Source organism: Nelumbo nucifera, chromosome 8 (assembly GCF_055504915.1).
Source record: "Nelumbo nucifera cultivar China Antique chromosome 8, China Antique-T2T, whole genome shotgun sequence".
Classification (NCBI taxonomy): domain Eukaryota; kingdom Viridiplantae; phylum Streptophyta; class Magnoliopsida; order Proteales; family Nelumbonaceae; genus Nelumbo; species Nelumbo nucifera.
The window spans coordinates 26,390,693-26,408,849 of record NC_142656.1 but is presented as its reverse complement, the minus strand read 5'-3'; positions in this window follow the sequence as shown (position 1 = coordinate 26,408,849).

Genomic DNA, 18,157 nt, shown 5'->3' with positions numbered 1-18,157 from the left:
ATACTTTTCCGGATTCTCAATTTAAATGCTTTTCAAATATTTAATAATATGTAATAGCATTAAATAAATAAAATTAAACAACAAAAAATTTTAAATATTTTATACAATATTTAAATATTTATCTTAACTAGATTTTAAATAGTTCAAATAACAGAATTATGAAATAAATTTAAAAGTTTCTTCAAACTAGAAAAATAATTATAACATAATATTGAAATTACTAATAATTTAATCTATTATAAAATTAATATAAAATTATGTAATAATAGTATAAATTATGATTTTATGGATAACTAAATTCAATAATTAATTAACATAAATAGATTTTAAATAATTAAAATAAATAAATTATGTAATAAATTTAAAAAAATCCGAAAACTATAAAAGTAACTATAACATAATATTGAAATTAATAATAATCGAATATTTTCATATAATATTGTAAGTAACTAATTTCACTTATATCAAGTAATAATTCGAGAAGATAACATTCAAAAACATTAATATTTATTAATAAAATTTTTAAACTCTTAATCTGTATTTATTATATAATTATATATACTAAAATTAATATTTTTGTATTTCAGTAATTATTTATTGTTTTTTGTGATAAATGTATTTTCAATGATTATGTATAAATTTATTTTGTTTTGTTATTTAACAGAAAACTTTCAATAATTATTGGAGATTAAACTACTATTATTGATTTTTTTTAAATTTAATTAATTGTACTTATTGTATTTATTATATTTTTATTATAACTTATTGGTTAATTAATATTTATTATAGATTAATCTATTACTTGAGATTATACTATTTATTGACTAAGTTAATATATTTTTAGTACTTATTGTTTTTTTGTAATTATTGTAATTATTGTATTTTTTCATTATCAGTATATTTTCAATAATTGTGTGTTTTCACTATAAATTTTCAATAATTATTAGAGATTAAACTATTGTTATTTGTCGGAGATAAAACTATTAATTTTGCTAAAATTATGAGAATTCATGAGTTGGTTCGGACCGGTCGTAAGTTATTTGGCCAACAAATTAACATGGTCAGGTTGGGGAGTTGGTCAACTAAAGTCAACTGACCTTTTGTGAAAATTGACTCACTCAAGTTGTATCGGTTTGGGTCGGTTTCACAAAAGGTCCATCGGTTCAAAAGATTTAAACTTAAAACTTAAATTTAATTTTAAAAATTACAGTGCAATTATAGGTACATGGTGGTCACTTAAGCCATCAAAACAGAGGAGGTGTCAAACTAATACTATGCGAATGCCTATAATGAGTCCATAACTCATCACACATCAGCGATGAGCTCATAACACATCACACATCTGTGATGAACTCATAACCAAAATAGGTCGCAATAAACTTTGGACCCACGTAGACTTGCAATGAGTTTAAATCCATCACAGAACGACGATGGACTCTGGACCCACACGAATTTGCGATGAATTTAAAGTCATCACATAATCGTGATGAGTGCAAACTCACCGCGGACTAGAAACAAATAATAGAAACACGTGCATCATTAAATAACGTGCATGACGAGACACCCTATGAGCCTAATAAGAGTGCGCAAGCTAAATAGTGATGTCACCCATACACATTTTTTTGAAATGGTCACGAAAGGAAGTAGCACATGTGTATTATGAGAATCTTCAAACGAAAGTAAAGTTTGCCCTTAAGATATCTCATAAGACATGTGGAAAAACCCTAACAATGTTCCCCAACAACTGACACTAAATCCAAGATTTTCTTTCCTAATGGGAATCAAATACTTTTGGCTCCTTCTTTTCAGGACCTTGGGATCCCTCCCTATAAATAGGGGTCCAATTTATAACGATATAATGGTTCTATCACCTTATTTGCCCTAATCTATAGCCTACCTCCTACACTCAGCTTTCTTTTGTCCTTTAAGGAGACTCCCGTATGTAGCCTAACCACTTCAGTCACAACGATTATTAAAAATTAAATTTAAAAATTAGATTTATGAAATGAAACATTTTAGACTAAAAAATATGGGAAATTTCTCACTTTTTCATATTAAAATTTACTTTCAAAATATAAAATATTAATATATATCTATGGTTAGGTCGTTCAATTTTGGTCGGTTTACAAATGACCAAAGTGAAATTCATCCAACTTGGTTGAATTGGAATTTTTTTGAACCAAAGTCGACATAAAATACTAGAAAACCAACCAACTTGGGTCGAGTTGATCAGGTTGGTCGGTTTCATAAGTTTGATGAATAAACCTAATTGAAATTAATTATTGTTATTTTTGTATTATAAAAATTTACTAAAAGTAGTATATAAAATATGAAAAATTATTAATTATTTAAAAAGTTGAAAATATAAAACAATTGTATACTCTTATGTCTTTATATTAGGGTCATTTACTAAAACACACTTTATAGTTTTATATGTTTACTTAAACCTACCTTATAGTTTTCATTTTACTAAAAACTCCCATATATTTTACAATTTATTTACTTAATCAACCTTTCATTAAGGAGAGTTTGTTTTGCCATTAGAACCATGATTTTCTATTCCGAAAATACCCTTAACACTTTTTTATACAAAAAAACAGAATTGACCAATTATAGCCAATAGAGTGGTTGATCGTGTCTTATTAAGGGCAAAAGGGTATTTTTTTATTTCTATTTTCTTTTTATTAAATTTATTTAAATGATCATTGGGGTCAACACTATCATTTTCCACTATCATCTAATGGATGATTGATTAAGTCCGTTGCAAATTATAAGTGGTGTTTTAGTAAAATTCTAACTATATGGTAGATTTTTAGTAAATCCATGAAACTATAAGGGCATTTTAGTAAATGACCTATTCTATTATTTATCTTTTGCTGAATAAATCCCGTGCATTGCATGAGTCCCCGCTAAGATAATTATTAATAAAACTAAATTTATTAAAAAATATTTGTTCATATTCAATTAACAATAATTATATTTTATAAATCAACATTAAATGAAAAATAAAATTATTAAATCTTTCATATTTTCCCGTGCATCACATGGGTCCCTGCTAGTGCCATATATAAAGGATGGTTAGGCTTTTACCCTTGGATTCACGATATATACCAGGTTTTTCACCCTCACACGTAAGGCCCAAGGGTAGTGGCATCCCCTAAATTCATAATAAAAATTAACCTTTTTGTGTGGTGGTCTAACAATTCAACCTTCTTAAATCAAATATATTAATCATTGATACCATGGCTAAATAATAAAAATTGAAAAAGATAAAAAATATAAAAATTACAAAAAAAAAATTAGAAAACACTTTAGCATATCTCCTATATCATGTATTCATCATATTAAACAAAAAATGTGATAAATAAGAATCACTATTAATTTAATAAATAAAAATGTTTTTATATACATAAAATATAAAAATTTTAAAAAACTTAAGAAAGATATTATTACTATTTTTTATCATCTTTCAAAATTGAAAGCGAATGTAAACATTTCATCTATAGTAGCATGACAATAGCAAATATAAATCCACTCCAAATACTTAACCAACCAAACAAATTTTGTGTGATGTCTGAATTGGCGATTTTACATGAAATTCCATTTAAACATGTTAACCTAAAATTAAAATTGTACTAATATGAAACTATGTTAACAAAATTGTTAATTAACTAATAATCGAGCCGTTGTAGTATGGTGGTGAGTATTTCCGCCTGTCACGCGGGCGACCCGATCCCCAGCAACGGCGTGTGTTGTATCGTTTTACATTACCAATAAGGAAAAAAAAACATCAGCCAACCAACGAACCTATAATGGGCCCCAATGTGAATTCTAATAATGGGCCCCACTATGCACGGCTGAAGTGGTATAAAAAAAAAATCAAATATCCAATTAAAGGTAAATCATGAGACTATTCTGAGATTGACAGTGAACTTCGCCGGAGAATTTTATCAAGACAGCAAAAAATTTAAACGTAAAATATTATATATTATTATATAATTATAATTTATATAATATTTATATATTTTATATATATGGGTTGTGTTGGGCATGCTACGAGGGCAGCACAACCCATTCGTACATTCCGTGCCGATCGGCCCGGCCCATGGACCTAAAACCCCAAGCATATCACAACATGGACCATAGTTCCAAGCTTGGCATGGCCCGTGTGCCGTCATGTCAGGCTGGGCCATATTGGACCACCGGCAGTCGTTATAGTATAGTAGTGAGTATTCCCGCCTGTCACGCGGGCGACCCGGGTTCGATCCCCAGCAACGGCATATTTTGTATCGTTTTACATTACCAAAAAGGAAAAAAAACATCAGCCAACCAACGAACCTATAATGGGCGCCAATGTGAATTCTAATAATGGGCCCCACTATGCGCGGCTGAAGTGGTATAAAAAAATATCAAATATCCCATTAGAGGTAAATATGAGACTATTTTGAGATTGAGAGTGAACTTCGCCGGAGAATTTTATCAAGATATAAAAAATTTAAACGTAAAATATTATATATTATTATATAATTATAATTTATATAATATTTATATATTTTATATATATGGGTTGTGTTGAGCCGTGCTACGAGGGCAGCACAACCCGCTCGGTCATTCCGTGCTGGTCGGCCCGACCCATAGACCTAAGACCCCAGGTGTAGCATGACATGGACCATAGTTCTAAGCTTGGCACGGCCCGTGTACCGTCATGTCAGGCTGGGCCATGTTGGACCACCAGCGGCAAACCCGATTTACACCTCTAAACACTATCGAATGACAAGTATGAAACCACTGAGTTGTGCAGAAACATCAGAAACAAATGAGAACAAACAAGTGATCAAAGAAATGTGGGACGAATCGAACCAAAAATGGGCGGCGAAGCAAGAAGACCCTTGGAGAACACAGACGAGAACAATAACTGCACACTTTTTTGTGATAATCCTTGAAGCTGGATCGACAAGCTTCGACAGCCACCCTCTTCTCCCGTGTCTATGGGGTTCTAGACAACGCTTGTCGGCCTATCGTAAGGCATCGATGCAACTCAACGTAATGGCTTCTTCCGAAATTTCCCACTTGCTCCTCCTTCATACCCTCCTGCCGTCGTCGCCATAAAAGCTCAATTCCAAGCTTGACTCGAGACATGAAACAGAAGCAATACTTTTTCATTTCCCAAAAGGAGAGAGATGCATGATCACTTACCTGACGTAGTTCAGATTGGATCTTTAGAGTTCAGCCACTGAACTGTTGAAGGGCGTGAAGGAGAGAGTGACGAGAGAGGAGGAAGAGGGTTGTAAACTTGGAATCGGGGGTATGACAACCTAATAACTCAAAATCCATTATGAGAATTTTAAGACGTCAAAAACAGCACCAAAGGGCAAATAGTTTTGTCAAATGTCAATCATGTAGAAATCAATTGAGGATTTTATATTCTCTGAGCAAGGAAAAAGGAAAAGAAAGTGTAAAGCAACATGTTGTTATACCTGTTCATAACTACAAAATCAACAAAAGCACAATTTCTCCAAGTTTGCTGATAATCCATCCAAGGTAGATGGAAATGAATAGAAACCTGGGGTCTTAACTACCTAACTTATAAGCCTCATATTAATTATAATAACCCAATTAAGAATTAAGGACAAATAAGCAGAAACAAGCATCAACAATCTGAAGTGAGCTAAATTCCATTCTATCAAGGGCATATCCTCGGTTCTACTGTGAATTCTCAGATGTTTTTTCAATAGCCAAATCCATGCAGGGATTTACTTTTCAGCCTTCCCTTGGGCTTTCTAGAACACTCAACTTGTATCAAATCATCCCTTGAAATAGTGGGTCTATCATGCAGATTCCCTAACCTTCTTTGTTTATTTTTCCTCAAATTTTCATCTTTTGGATATACTTCTAAATTTTGAAACATGCACATGTTTCTAATTCTATCTTTTCTGGTCTTGTCATGCATCCATCTGAGCATGCTCACCTCTATTACGCTCTGGTCTCATGGACAGATACCTCTTTGATTGCCCAAGACTGCTGCAACAGAGCATTTCTGTCTATACAGTCATCTTATACAAGTCAAAGAAAAGTAGAAATCACCAACAAAGTGCATCATATGGGTGTATGTGTGTGTATCATATGTGTGTATCTATGTGTGTGCATCATATGTGTGTATGTGTGTATGTATGTGTGTGGAGAGAGGAATTAGAACCTTGGAGAATTACACCAACCAAACCTGAAATATTAATGGCAACATGATGCTCTGGTATGGTGAAGATTGAAGATGAACAATCGGGGACATAATTATAATCGAGATCATCTTATCATCCAAACAGAGTTCAAATTCACAACAATATCTTTGTAACTAGGACATTAAGGAACCCTTCTGTGATCTTCTGCATCTCTACTGAGGTTATACCGCAATTGAAGTTACTTACTGCAGCACATAAAACATTCATTAATATTGCAACAATATACATCAAATATATACCAATTTAACAAAAAAAAAGGGGAAAAAACTTAATCAAGTTCATACTTGATGGAGGGTGATTTGACCCGACCTCCTAACCAGGCGACACATGGACATAACTCAACGTAAATGACAGCTCAGCATGGACATAACTCAACGTAAATGAGCTCGTTGAAACCCAGCCTAACAGCTTGCTACAAGGCAGCTCGCTATTGGGCAGCTCGCTACAAGGCAGCATGCTACAAGACAGCTCGCTACAAGGCAGCTCGCTATTGGGTAGCTCGCTACAAGGCAGTTCGCTACAAAGGAGCTCGCTATTGAGCAACCCGGAGTTTTCGGGAAGCTTCTTATCCGACAAGACCGTGCTCGTCAGACTGCTCCCACGTCTCTTGTCTGGCAGCGCAGCACCTGCCAGTTCAGAGGACTGTGCCCACGTCTCTCGTCAGGCGGTATCGTGCCTGGCAGCTCTGAAAAAACGTCTCTCAACTGATAGGGCCGTACCCTGCGACGCTTACCTGTGCCAATCAACTCAGCCCTGGCAAATAACGGCTGTAGCAGAGAATCAAAGGCGGTTACACCCGATTTGACAGAGCATTAATATATAAGGGTCCCGACCCCCAAGGAAAAAAGTAAATGCGCATTTCCACTCTTAGCTCTTTCTTTTCTTTACAACTCTCTCTAACCTCTCCACCGAGTTCTAACTTAAGCATCGGAGTGTTCCCACCGGGTGAGCTCCCCGGGAATCATTCATCTTCTTCTCCTTCTCAGGTGTTGTCCGTCGCCAGTTAGGAGTGAGGCCCCTGCCAGCTAGGAGTGACCAGATCGCGCTACATCATTTGGCGCCATCTGTGGGAATCCGCTTCAAAAAGCCTCTCACCAAGCAACTTCAGTAAGACTTCCATGGCTTCCTCCAGCAACGCTAGACGCAATGTCGACCAGAACACTTCTGGGGAACGACCTCAGCTCCCAACGGTCTACATTGGCTAGTTCACTGTACCCCTCTCTGTGGACGGAGTCCCTACCCTAAGCGCGCCTCAGATCATGGCGCCAGTAAATGCTCCACTTCCCTCGACGGTAGAGGCGACCTTTGTAGAACCGTCCGTTCTCCTGGTGGCCGGACAGAACCAGTTGGAAAACCTGGTACACTGCGTGCGAGCTATGCAAGCTCAAATGCAGCAGGTCCACCAGTTTCAGCTGTACCAGCAGCAAATGCTCCACCTACCAACAGCAGTACCAGCAGCAGTTTCCACCACTACCTCAGCCTCAGCAACAAGTTCCACCTCGATACCCCACTACACACCAGGCCCAGCCCTACCGTCACAGCGAGCGTCTCCCCCGCCGAGGAGAGACCTCCTAAACTCAAAACCCTCTCGGGAGTCAGGTCTCATCCCACGGTAAGAGGGAAAGACAAGTCACTCCCCCCACCTCGCAACCTGTAGTCAGGTCGGGGGACTCTCAGCCAATCAGACCCACATCGTCTCGGCCTTCACAGTTCGAGATCCCGCTCGTCGAGAACCAGTTCGAGGTTCTGGCCACGGGCTATAGACAAGGCCCTTCAGTTCACAGCCATCGGCAGTAGTCCGAGCCCCTCCCTGGTCCAACCGTGCTCGGCGACACAGAAGCAAGCAGTACTAATGTCGAGCCAGCGAAGCAACAGCGGAGACGCCGCCGAGCTCGTTGAACTGCCACCCACAACCTGCCCGAGCTCAAGGGCAAGGAAGAGGTAAGCTCGGGCGAAGTGAAAGCCACTCCGCTCCTCTCAGTGTCGTCCCCCCTGTCTCTAGAACTTCTAGCCGTCCCTATGCCTAATAACTTCAAGGTACCCCCCCTTGGACAAGTATGATGGATTGTTCGACCCGAATGATCACGTAGACGCTTTTCAGTCGCAGATGCACTTGGCAAGGGCAAGTGAGTCCTGCATGTGCGTGGCCTCCTCCACCACCTTCAAAGGAGTGGCCTAGACGTGGTACAGAAACATCACGCCCGGATCAATAAAGAGCTGGGTGCAGTTCGTGCAGGTTTTCACCTCCCATTTCGTCACCAGCAAGCGGTGCCCGAGAACCCAAGAGAGCCTCCTCGGCATAGTCTAGAGGGAAGGGGAGTCCATCCGCAGCTACAACAAGCGGTTCAATGACGCTTGTCTATAGATACCCGACTTGGACCCCGCGGCAGCCAAGAGAGGCATAACACACATGGAGCTCAAGTGGCATGTGGTTGTCAATCAGTCGAAGGCTGTAACCGAGTTCCTCAAGCTCACAGACCAGTTCATAGGGATGGAGGAGGAGATCAACCAGAAAAATGAAAGCTTGCCCGAGAAAAGGAAAAGAGAAGGTGAGTCGTCGACCCAAGGGGACAACAAGAAGAAGAAAGACCCAACTAGGGGAGGGAGGCCAGGTCAGCCTTTGCGAGCTCCTCCAGTAGAAAGGACTGACTATACACCCCTGAATGCAAAACGGGCCGAGTTCCTCATGGCGATCAAGGATGCCCCGTACGTGAAGTGGCCACCCCGGCTGAGAGGGGACCCTAATGTTAGGAATAAAAATTTGTATTGTAATTTTCATAAAGATCACGGTCATAGTACCGAAAGTTGTAAGAATCTCCACGACGAGATAGAAGAGCTCATCCGTCGCGGATACTTAAGAAATTTTGTACAAAATAATAATAAAGTAGGTCAGCAGGGGGAGCAAAGTAGAGATGCTCCCGAGTCCAGTAGCAGGCAAGCTGAGCAGCCGTAGTGGTAGCCCCCTGAAGAGAGGCCAGTTCGGGGGACCATACATGTGATCATCGGAGGATCGATCATCGCGGGTTGCACCTCGGCTGCAGCTCGGACTTCAGCGTGAGAGGTCAGAAGGGAAAAGCAGAACCCCCCGAAGCGGCCAAGGATAAAAGAACCAATCTTCTTCACTGAGGACGACGCGTGCGGGGTCCACTACTCCCATGATGACGCGCTCGTCGTGAAGATAAGGATTAATGACTTCGAAGTGAAGTGCGTCCTCGTTGACTCCGACAGTTCGGCAGACATTCTTTTCAAGGTTGCATTCAACAAGCTTCAACTCCAAGAGAACGACCTCAAGCCCGCAAGTACTCCTTGGTGGGCTTCAGCGGAGAGGAAGTTAGGTCCCTGGGGAGAATCATAGTACCTGTGGAAGTCGGCACCTGGCCTAGCATAGTGAGGCTCAACCATGACTTCTTGGTGGTTGCAACTCCCTCCCCGTACAACGCCATAATAGGTTGGCCCATCATCCATGCTCTACGTGCGGTGGTCTCCACCTATTATTTGGCGATGAAGTTCCCCACAGACTTTGGAGTTGGGGTAGCGCGAGGCGATCAACTCAAGTCTCGCAAGTGCTACGTCACCACCCTCAAAGGGAAAGCCAAGGTGGCAGACGACCTCAAACTGGAGCGACCGACGGAGCTTTTTGAAGAACGAGCTGCACCTACGGAGGAGACTGTTCCCGTGCCAACTTCAACAGAAGACCCAGCTCGGACCCTCCAGATGGCGCTTCGGTTGAGGTGCCCCTGCGATCTCAACTCGTAAGTATTTTACTTGAAAATTTAGATGTTTTCGCATGGTCCGCGACAGAGATGCCCGACATAGACCCTAGCATCATCACTCACAAACTAAACACTGATCCTGTAGTTAGGCCTGTTAGACAGAAGAAACGCAACTTAGCCCCGAAGCGCTAGAGAGCAGTTGACGAGGAGGTCGGGAAGCTCCTCGCAGCCGACTTTATCAGAGAGGTCCATTACCCGTGCTGGGTAGCCAACCTAGTCCTGGTAAAAAAGGCCAACGGTAAATGGCGCATGTGCATCGATTATACCGACCTGAACTGCACTTGCCCGAAGGACTGCTTCCCACTCCCCAAGATTGACCGCCTGGTGGACACGACCTCAGGGCACAAGTTGCTGAGTTTCTTGGACGCCTATTCGGGCTATAATCAGATCAGAATGGACCCTGCCGACGAGGAAAAAACAGCCTTTATAACTAAACTAGGCCTGTACTATTACAAGGTCATGCCCTTTGGACTGAAAAATGCCGGGGCTACGTTTCAAAGACTTGTAAAAAAGTTGTTTGAGCTGTTGATCGGCAAGAAAGTAGAATGTTATGTAGACGACATGGTCGTCAAAACTCAGTTTTCAAGTGATTCAATAAAAGATTTGCATTATGTTTTTGAAATTTTGCTAAATTTAACATGAAATTAAACTTGAACAAGTGTGTCTTCGGTGTCACCTCGGGTAAATTCCTAGGGTATATCGTTAACCGGCGTGGCATTGAGGCCAACTCGGATAAAATTAAGGCTATCCTAGATATGAGACCACCCCGAAAATTGAAGGAGGTCCAGAGGTTGAATGGCCGCATATCCGCTCTGAGCCGCTTCATGTCCAAATTGGCACATCGCTGCTGCCTTTCTTTAAGACAATTAAAAGCAAAGGCTTTGAATGGACCGATGAGTGCCGGTTCGCCTTCGACGAGCTCAAAAGGTACCTCGCCAGTATCCTAGTCTTAACCCGACCTGAGGAGGGTGACATTTTGGAGCTGTACCTCTCTGCAAGTGACAAGGTGGTCAGCTCGGTACTAATAAGAGAAGTAGATCGGATCCAACGACCTATCTACTACATTAGCAAAGTGTTGCAGGGAGCAGATACGAAATATTCAGAGATCGAAAAGTTGGCGTATGCTCTAGTTGTTGCAGAATGGAAGCTTCGCCCGTACTTTCAAGCTCATACTATCGTTGTCCTCACCAATAAACCTCTAAGGCAAGTCTTGCTCAAGCCTGAGGTCTCCGGTAGGTTAACGAAGTGGGCCATTGAACTCAGCGAGTACAACCTCCAGAACAAACCGCGGACTGCCATCAAGGCCCAAGCCTTGGCCGACTTTGTCGCAGAATGCACTTTCAGCACCGAGGCCCCCAGGTCGGTCGAGCCCGAGGCCCCCAGGCCGGACGAGCCCGAGGTTCCCAGGCCGGACGAGCCCAAGCGCCGTGAGGGGACAACCAGCGCGACCTCTCTCCTAGTTAGATCAAACCCAAACTGGGATGAGGAGCCCTGGGTCCTCCATGTGGATGGCTCATCAAATCAGTAGGGCAGTGGGGCTGGAATCGTTCTGTATGGGCCAAGTGGTGTGAAACTGGAGTACGCGCTAGGCTTCGACTTCGCGGCATCCAACAATGAAGCGGAGTACAAGGCGTTAATAGCCGGGCTGGCTCTAGCAAACGAAGTGAAAGCCAAGCACATCGTCATCTGTAGTGATTCTCATCTCGTGGTCAACCAAGTTACAAGTGAATATGAAGCTCGCAAACCAACCATGATCGCCTACTTAGCCAAATTAAGAGAGGCTCTGCTCAACTTCCAGTCTCACTTCATCAAGCAAATGCCGAGATCTGAGAATGCTGAGGCCGACGCCCTGTCCCGGTTAGCCAGCACGAGTGATAATACCATGTGAATCGTGTATATAGAAAACTTGCCTCGGCCTAGCATTCTCGGGGGGGGGGGGGGGGGGCAGAGGAGGTCGGTCCTGTCGTTCAAGCAGAGCCGAGCTGGATTGATCTGCTTGTGAGCTTTCTGCTGCATGGGACACTCCCTGCAGATCGTAACGCTGCTAGAAGGGTAGAGCGTTAGGCAACCAAATACGTCATAATAGACGAACGGTTGTACCGAAGATCTTACACGCTCCCCTACCTGCACTGCTTGCGACCTTCCGAGGCCGAGCTCATGCTCCACGACACTCATGAGGGCCTGTGTGGTGGACACTTGGGGGCAGGGCTCTCACCTAGAAAGCAGTACGACAGGGATACTACTGGCCAACGATGAAGGTAGATGCGATCAAGCTCGTCAGAAGATGTGACAATTGTAAGAAGCATGATAACATCCACCACCAGCCTGCCGCCGACCTGAAGTATCTCACCAGCCCGTGGCCCTTCGCATAGTGGGGGATCGACATACTCGGACCATTTCTTCCAGCGACAGGGCAGAGGAGGTTCTTAGTGGTGGCAGTGGATTATTTCACTAAGTGGGTAGAAGCTGAGCCTCTCGCAACGATTACACTGCGGAATGTGCAGAACTTCTTCTGGAAGAATATAGTTTGCCGTTTCGGGCTACCTCGAGTACTTATTTCTAACAACGACAAGCAGTTCGAGGACATTAAATTCTAGAACTGGTGCAAAGATATGAGAATACAACAAAACTTCACCTCGGTGGCACACCCTCAAGCGAATGGCCAAGCGGAGGTCACAAATAGAGCCATTCTCCGTGGACTGAAGGCATGCCTCGACCGAGCTAAGGGACTGTGGTTAGACGAGCGGCCTAGTGTATTATGGGCTTATCGGACGACGGTGAAGACTGCAACAAGCGAGACCCCCTTGAACCTCACGTACGGAACTGAGGCAGTCATCCCAGCCGAGATCGAGGTTTCCACGCTACGTTTGGAAGTGTACGATGACAAAGAAATGAAGAAAAGCTATGCACCAACCTCGACCTACTTGATGAGGTATGGGACCTCGCATACATTAGGACCATGGTCTACCAGCAGAGAGTAGCTCGATACTATAACCCCAGGGTCAAGAAGCAGAACCTCCACGTCGGAGACCTGGTTCTTCGTAAAGTTATGGCACCTGAAACCGGTGTTGGTAAGCTCAGGTCAAATTGGGAAGGACCCTACCGAGTAAAGCGGGTGCTCGGGGAAGGAACGTATGAGTTCGAAACCTTAAGAAGGGAAACAAGTACCTCAAGCATGAAATATTGTTAACTTAAGACAATATTACCTGTAAATTACCGAGCTGAGTGGACTACAAGTCGCTCCTAGAGCCTAAGGGCCAATACGCCGAGTTACCGAAGGACCTCGACGCTTTAAGACCCAGTCGCGTCTTCGGCATGGGCGTACTCCAGAAGGGGGTGGACCGTAGTCGCTCCCAGAGCCTAAGGGCCAATACGCCGAGCTAGTGAAAGACCTCGGTACTTTATGACCTAGTCGCCTCTACGGCATGGGCGAACCCTAGGAGAGTGGACTATAAGTCACTCCCCTAGCCCAAGGGCTAAAACGCCGAACTAACGAAGGACCTCGGCGCTTTAAGACCCAGTCGCCTCCACGGCATGGGCGAACTCTAGGAGAGTGGACTACGAGTCACTCCCCCAGCCTAAGGGCTAAAACGCCAAGCTAACGAAAGACCTCGGCAATCTAAGTCCTAGTTGCTTCTACAGCGTGGGCAAACTGAGCTCGGTACCCTGATGATTCAGGGTAGCTCGCGTAATTCGAATCGATTCTTCAGTCACCCTTGCATGTTACCAGCTCGGCAGCTCGATAGCTCAGGTAACCTATATACATAAGACTTGGATGGAAAAGGAACCATTCTAAGCAAAAATGAACATTTCATTACTAAGGTTCTTACAAAGAAAACCAGGCTTAACGGCCCGGGAGAATACATCAGGAGAAAGAAAAAAGAAGAGAAAACCGGGCTCAGCCACTCGGGAACAAGCACTCCAAAGATTCAGAAGAAGAAAAAGAACAACCAGCATCAGGGGTCCACCACCTCCATGTCCTCGTCAGTCTCCTCCATGGAGTCGGGATCCTCCTCCTCAGCAGTGTCCACCATCTCCGAGGTCAAGCCCTTCATTGTTATGTCGTCAAGATTAAGGCCGGAGAACTGCTTCCGGACCAGGTACCGGCAAAGCTTGAACCCCGATTAGTAGGACTTCATGCCATATTCAACCTGGAGGTCGTGGAACTGCTGGGACTCCTTGAAATGCTCCACCGCCTTGGCCCGCTCTTCCTCCACAGCGGCATCGAAGGTTCGGGTCCGTTCGTGGAGCATGGCCTCCAAACTTTGGACCTGCTAACGAAGGCGCTCTCCTCAGTCAACCGGGTGATCCGCGCTTCCTGGTCCCGAACAAGCAACTCCTGGGCCTCGCTCCCCTTCTGAGCTTGGAGGACCTCACCCCGGGCCCGGTCGAGCTCGCGTTGGAGCCTCCGCACTTCCGACCTCTGATTGGTGGCATCTTGGGAGTGAATGGCCATCTGACAGGCCATAGCATGGATAGCGGAGTTCAGCTACCAATAGAAAGCCGGGGTAAGCAAAAAAAAAAAAAACAGAAAGAGAAGGGAAAAAGCAGGCGCTTACCACCATGCAGTGAGACGAGGCCATCTTAAAGAGCCGCCTAGGATGAATCCGAGACCATTCCGCGATCTCCTCGTGATAGACCGACTCTCGGCTCTTCCGCAAGGCCAGGAGGAAGTTGGTAATACTCTCCTCCCTTCCCTCGGTAGGGAACGTCGGGAAGACAGAGGGGTTGGACCGCGCAGCCGGAGGGTACTACCCCTGAGGTGGGACCTCTTCTTCTTCACCTTCTTCCGTGGCTACTCCCTCGTACGACACAGATGGGACATCCGGCGGCAGAGCAAAAGATGGGTCCGCAGCCTCGATCTCGGCGGCCCTAGATGTGGACGCATGGTCTGGGCGAGACCTCTTTGCCCTGCGCTTCTGGGAGCTCGATAACAGACGACGTGCATCCACACCCGACATTTTGGCTGCAAGAATCAAAAGGTGTTAGCCCAGCCTAAAAAATAAAAAAGAAGAGAAGGCAACCTAAAGGTAACCTACCGGGGCTTAGGCCGACCTGCACGAGCTTATCCTCGGCCAAGTAGTCCGAGTAGAGGAAGCCGATCTCCGCCCAGGACTGCAGTGTCTCCCGAATCCTTAGGTCCAAGCTAACGCCCGGATCCTGAATGGTGGCCCTCCAGTGGGTCGGAAAGGACCACCCCTCGGGGTTGCGAACTACAAAGTAACCTCGCTTCCAGGCTAGATCCTGTTAGGCAAATTGTGGAGAAGCTTGAAACCAGGACAAGGGGAAAAATAATAAGAGCGCCTGTTTGGAGGGGCTCCGGGGGAGGCATTCTTGATTAACAAAATAGAAGCAAAAGTGTCGAGGGAAAGAGGAAGACAGTACTCAAAAAACAGAGAAATTATCCCGACCACATTCCTGATTGAGTTCGGGTGGAGTTGGTCTATAGTGACATTGAAATGGGTGATGACCTCCACTATCAAAGGGTGCAAAGGGAGTCGGAGACCAGCCACGAGCTGCTCCTCAAAGATCACAATCTTGTCGTGATCGTGCTCTCAGGGATAGTTGTCAGTTGGGAGGCTATAAATGAGCTCCCTGGGGAGATCATACTGGAAGACCAGGGCCCGAAGTCTCTCCATCGACATGGAGGAAGTGCCGAAGCTATCTGGCTCCCGACTCCGAGAAGTGGAAGCCAAGTTACCAGAGGCTTCCCGAGCCTCCAAAGACTGCCCCTCGGGGAACCCCCAAGCTCCCCCCGAGCTCGAGGGGACCTCGTCCTGATTACCATCCCGGGAAACAAGGTGAAGGCGCGACCTCAAAACCGAAGCAAGGCAAGTTGGCGTAAAAAAATGAGGCCTGGGGCCCTCCTATTTATAGCCACTGTGCCCAAAAACCAATGGCTCCGATTAAGGCGAATCTAACGGCTCACAATAAAACCGGCTGCATGTCCTCTGAGATTGAAGGCAGTTTAACGCGTTTTTTGGTGCCCACAGAATCTATAAATCACGTGACATCCACGTTTGTACCTTATGCAGTCGATCAAGGTAGTTTGAATTGCGGGTCAAATCCACCCGTCACTTCATGAACTCCCCGTGCTAGAGCAAGAACCTTAGCCCGACGAGTGGGGGGCAATTGATGGAGGGTGATTTGACCCGACCTCCTAACCAGGCGACACGTGGACATAACTCAACGTAAATGATAGCTCAGCATGACAGCCTGGCTACAACTCGCCGTAATGAGCTTGTTGAAACCCAGCCTAACAGCTCGCTACAAGGCAGCATGCTACAAGACAACTCGCTACAAGGCAGCTCTCTATTGGGCAGCTCACTACAAAGGTGATCGCTATTGAGCAACCCGAAGTTTTCCGGAAGCTTCTTATCCGACAAGACCGTGCCCGTCAGACTGCTCTCACGTCTCTTGTCTGGCGGCGCAGCACCTGCTAGTCCAGAGGACTGCGCCCATGTCTCTCGTCAGGCGGCGCAGCACATGCTAGTCCAGAGGACTGTGGCCATGTCTCTCGTCAGGCGGCGTCATGCCTGCTAGCTTCGAAAAAATGTCTCTCAACTGACAGGGCCATACCCTATGACGGTTACCTGCGTCAATCAACTCAGCCATGGCAAATAATGGCTGTAGCAGAGAATCAGAGGCGGTTACACCCGATTTGACAAAGCATTAATATATAAGGGTCTCGACCCCCAAGGAAAAAAGTAAGTGCGCATCTCCAGTCTTAGCTCTTTCTTTTCTTTACAACTCTCTCTAAGCTCTCCATCGAGTTCTAACTTAAAAATCGGAGTGTTCCCGCCAGGCGAGCTTCTCGGGAATCCTTCATCTTATTCTCCTTCTCAGGTACTGTCCGTCGCCATATTGGAGTGAGGTCCTACCAACTAGGAATGACCAGATCGCGCTACATCAATACCCACCGCTATGTCAAAACAAACGAACCTAATGCATCCTTGTCAGATGCCTCACCTGCGACAATTGAACAAGGACCATTCAATTTTGGTCAAACAGATTATCTTTAACTTGGATTTCCTTACGCGGTTAAACCATCATGGTCTTGCAAATATCCAAAGTGAGCGGAAGATTTGAAGAAAGAGGAAAACATCAAAGTTATTAAATTCATGTCCCATCCCTTCACCCTTTCAGGTAGAAGAAACATAACAAAAAAGACGGTAATTTCCAGAGGAGGAGAAAATTGAATTACATGATAGCATGATTTGGTGGCATATATGTCAATAATCTTACAGACGCATCGACAGTGTTACCAAGCCCAGAGATCAGCCAACATCATAAACTACTTCCTGAGGAACCAAATCCATGAAACAATCATGATTCCTTTCCAAAATTAAGCAACCAAAACGAAAACAAACATGAGGGAGACACGATATTCTGGCAATAAAAGAAATTTGATGAACATACACAGAGTATAGATTGTAGAACTTTAACATTACAAAGCCAAGTAAGATGATTCCCCTCCAAACTAACGGGAGAATCGGGCGACTGGGGAGCAGTTAAAACACAAAACCCAAAGATTTCACTAAATTGAGTATACAAGACAAAAAGGGAAAAGAAACGAAAAATTTATCTGAGGCATATCGTATATTCCAGTGTTTTTACACGGGAAGATCATTTTCCTCTACTCTATAAATGCGCACATATACGGTGGTAAGTGCGTGATTTGGTCCCATTCAGTGAATTCTCTTAAAAGCGGTAATCACACGCCTTGGCCCCCATCCGCGTGTTTGATTTGTGTCCGTGACACGAGGAGATCCGGTTAAGGAGTTGGGCAGTAGTAGTAGGCCTAGACAGGAGAGGAAACAGAGAGGCGGAAGCCAAACAAGTGGTAACGGCAAAATGCAACCCAACAAAATAAATACATCGGCCATGCTTAAGATGGCCCCCAGTTTCCCCACCGCATTGGCTAATAATAACTTGCCTTTGTGTAGTAGGAGAAGCCCGAGGATGTTACATGATAAGGCCAACGACAGAATGCAAGTCATCAAAAAAATGAGCCGATTTAGGAATTCCGGGTGATACTGGAAATAGATGGCTCCAATCCCTAGTGCCAGGGCTACATTTGCTCCAAGCATTGTCTTCGGAACACTTGCCATTTGTACTTCTGTAGTTCTAGTCCGTCTTCAACCTCAG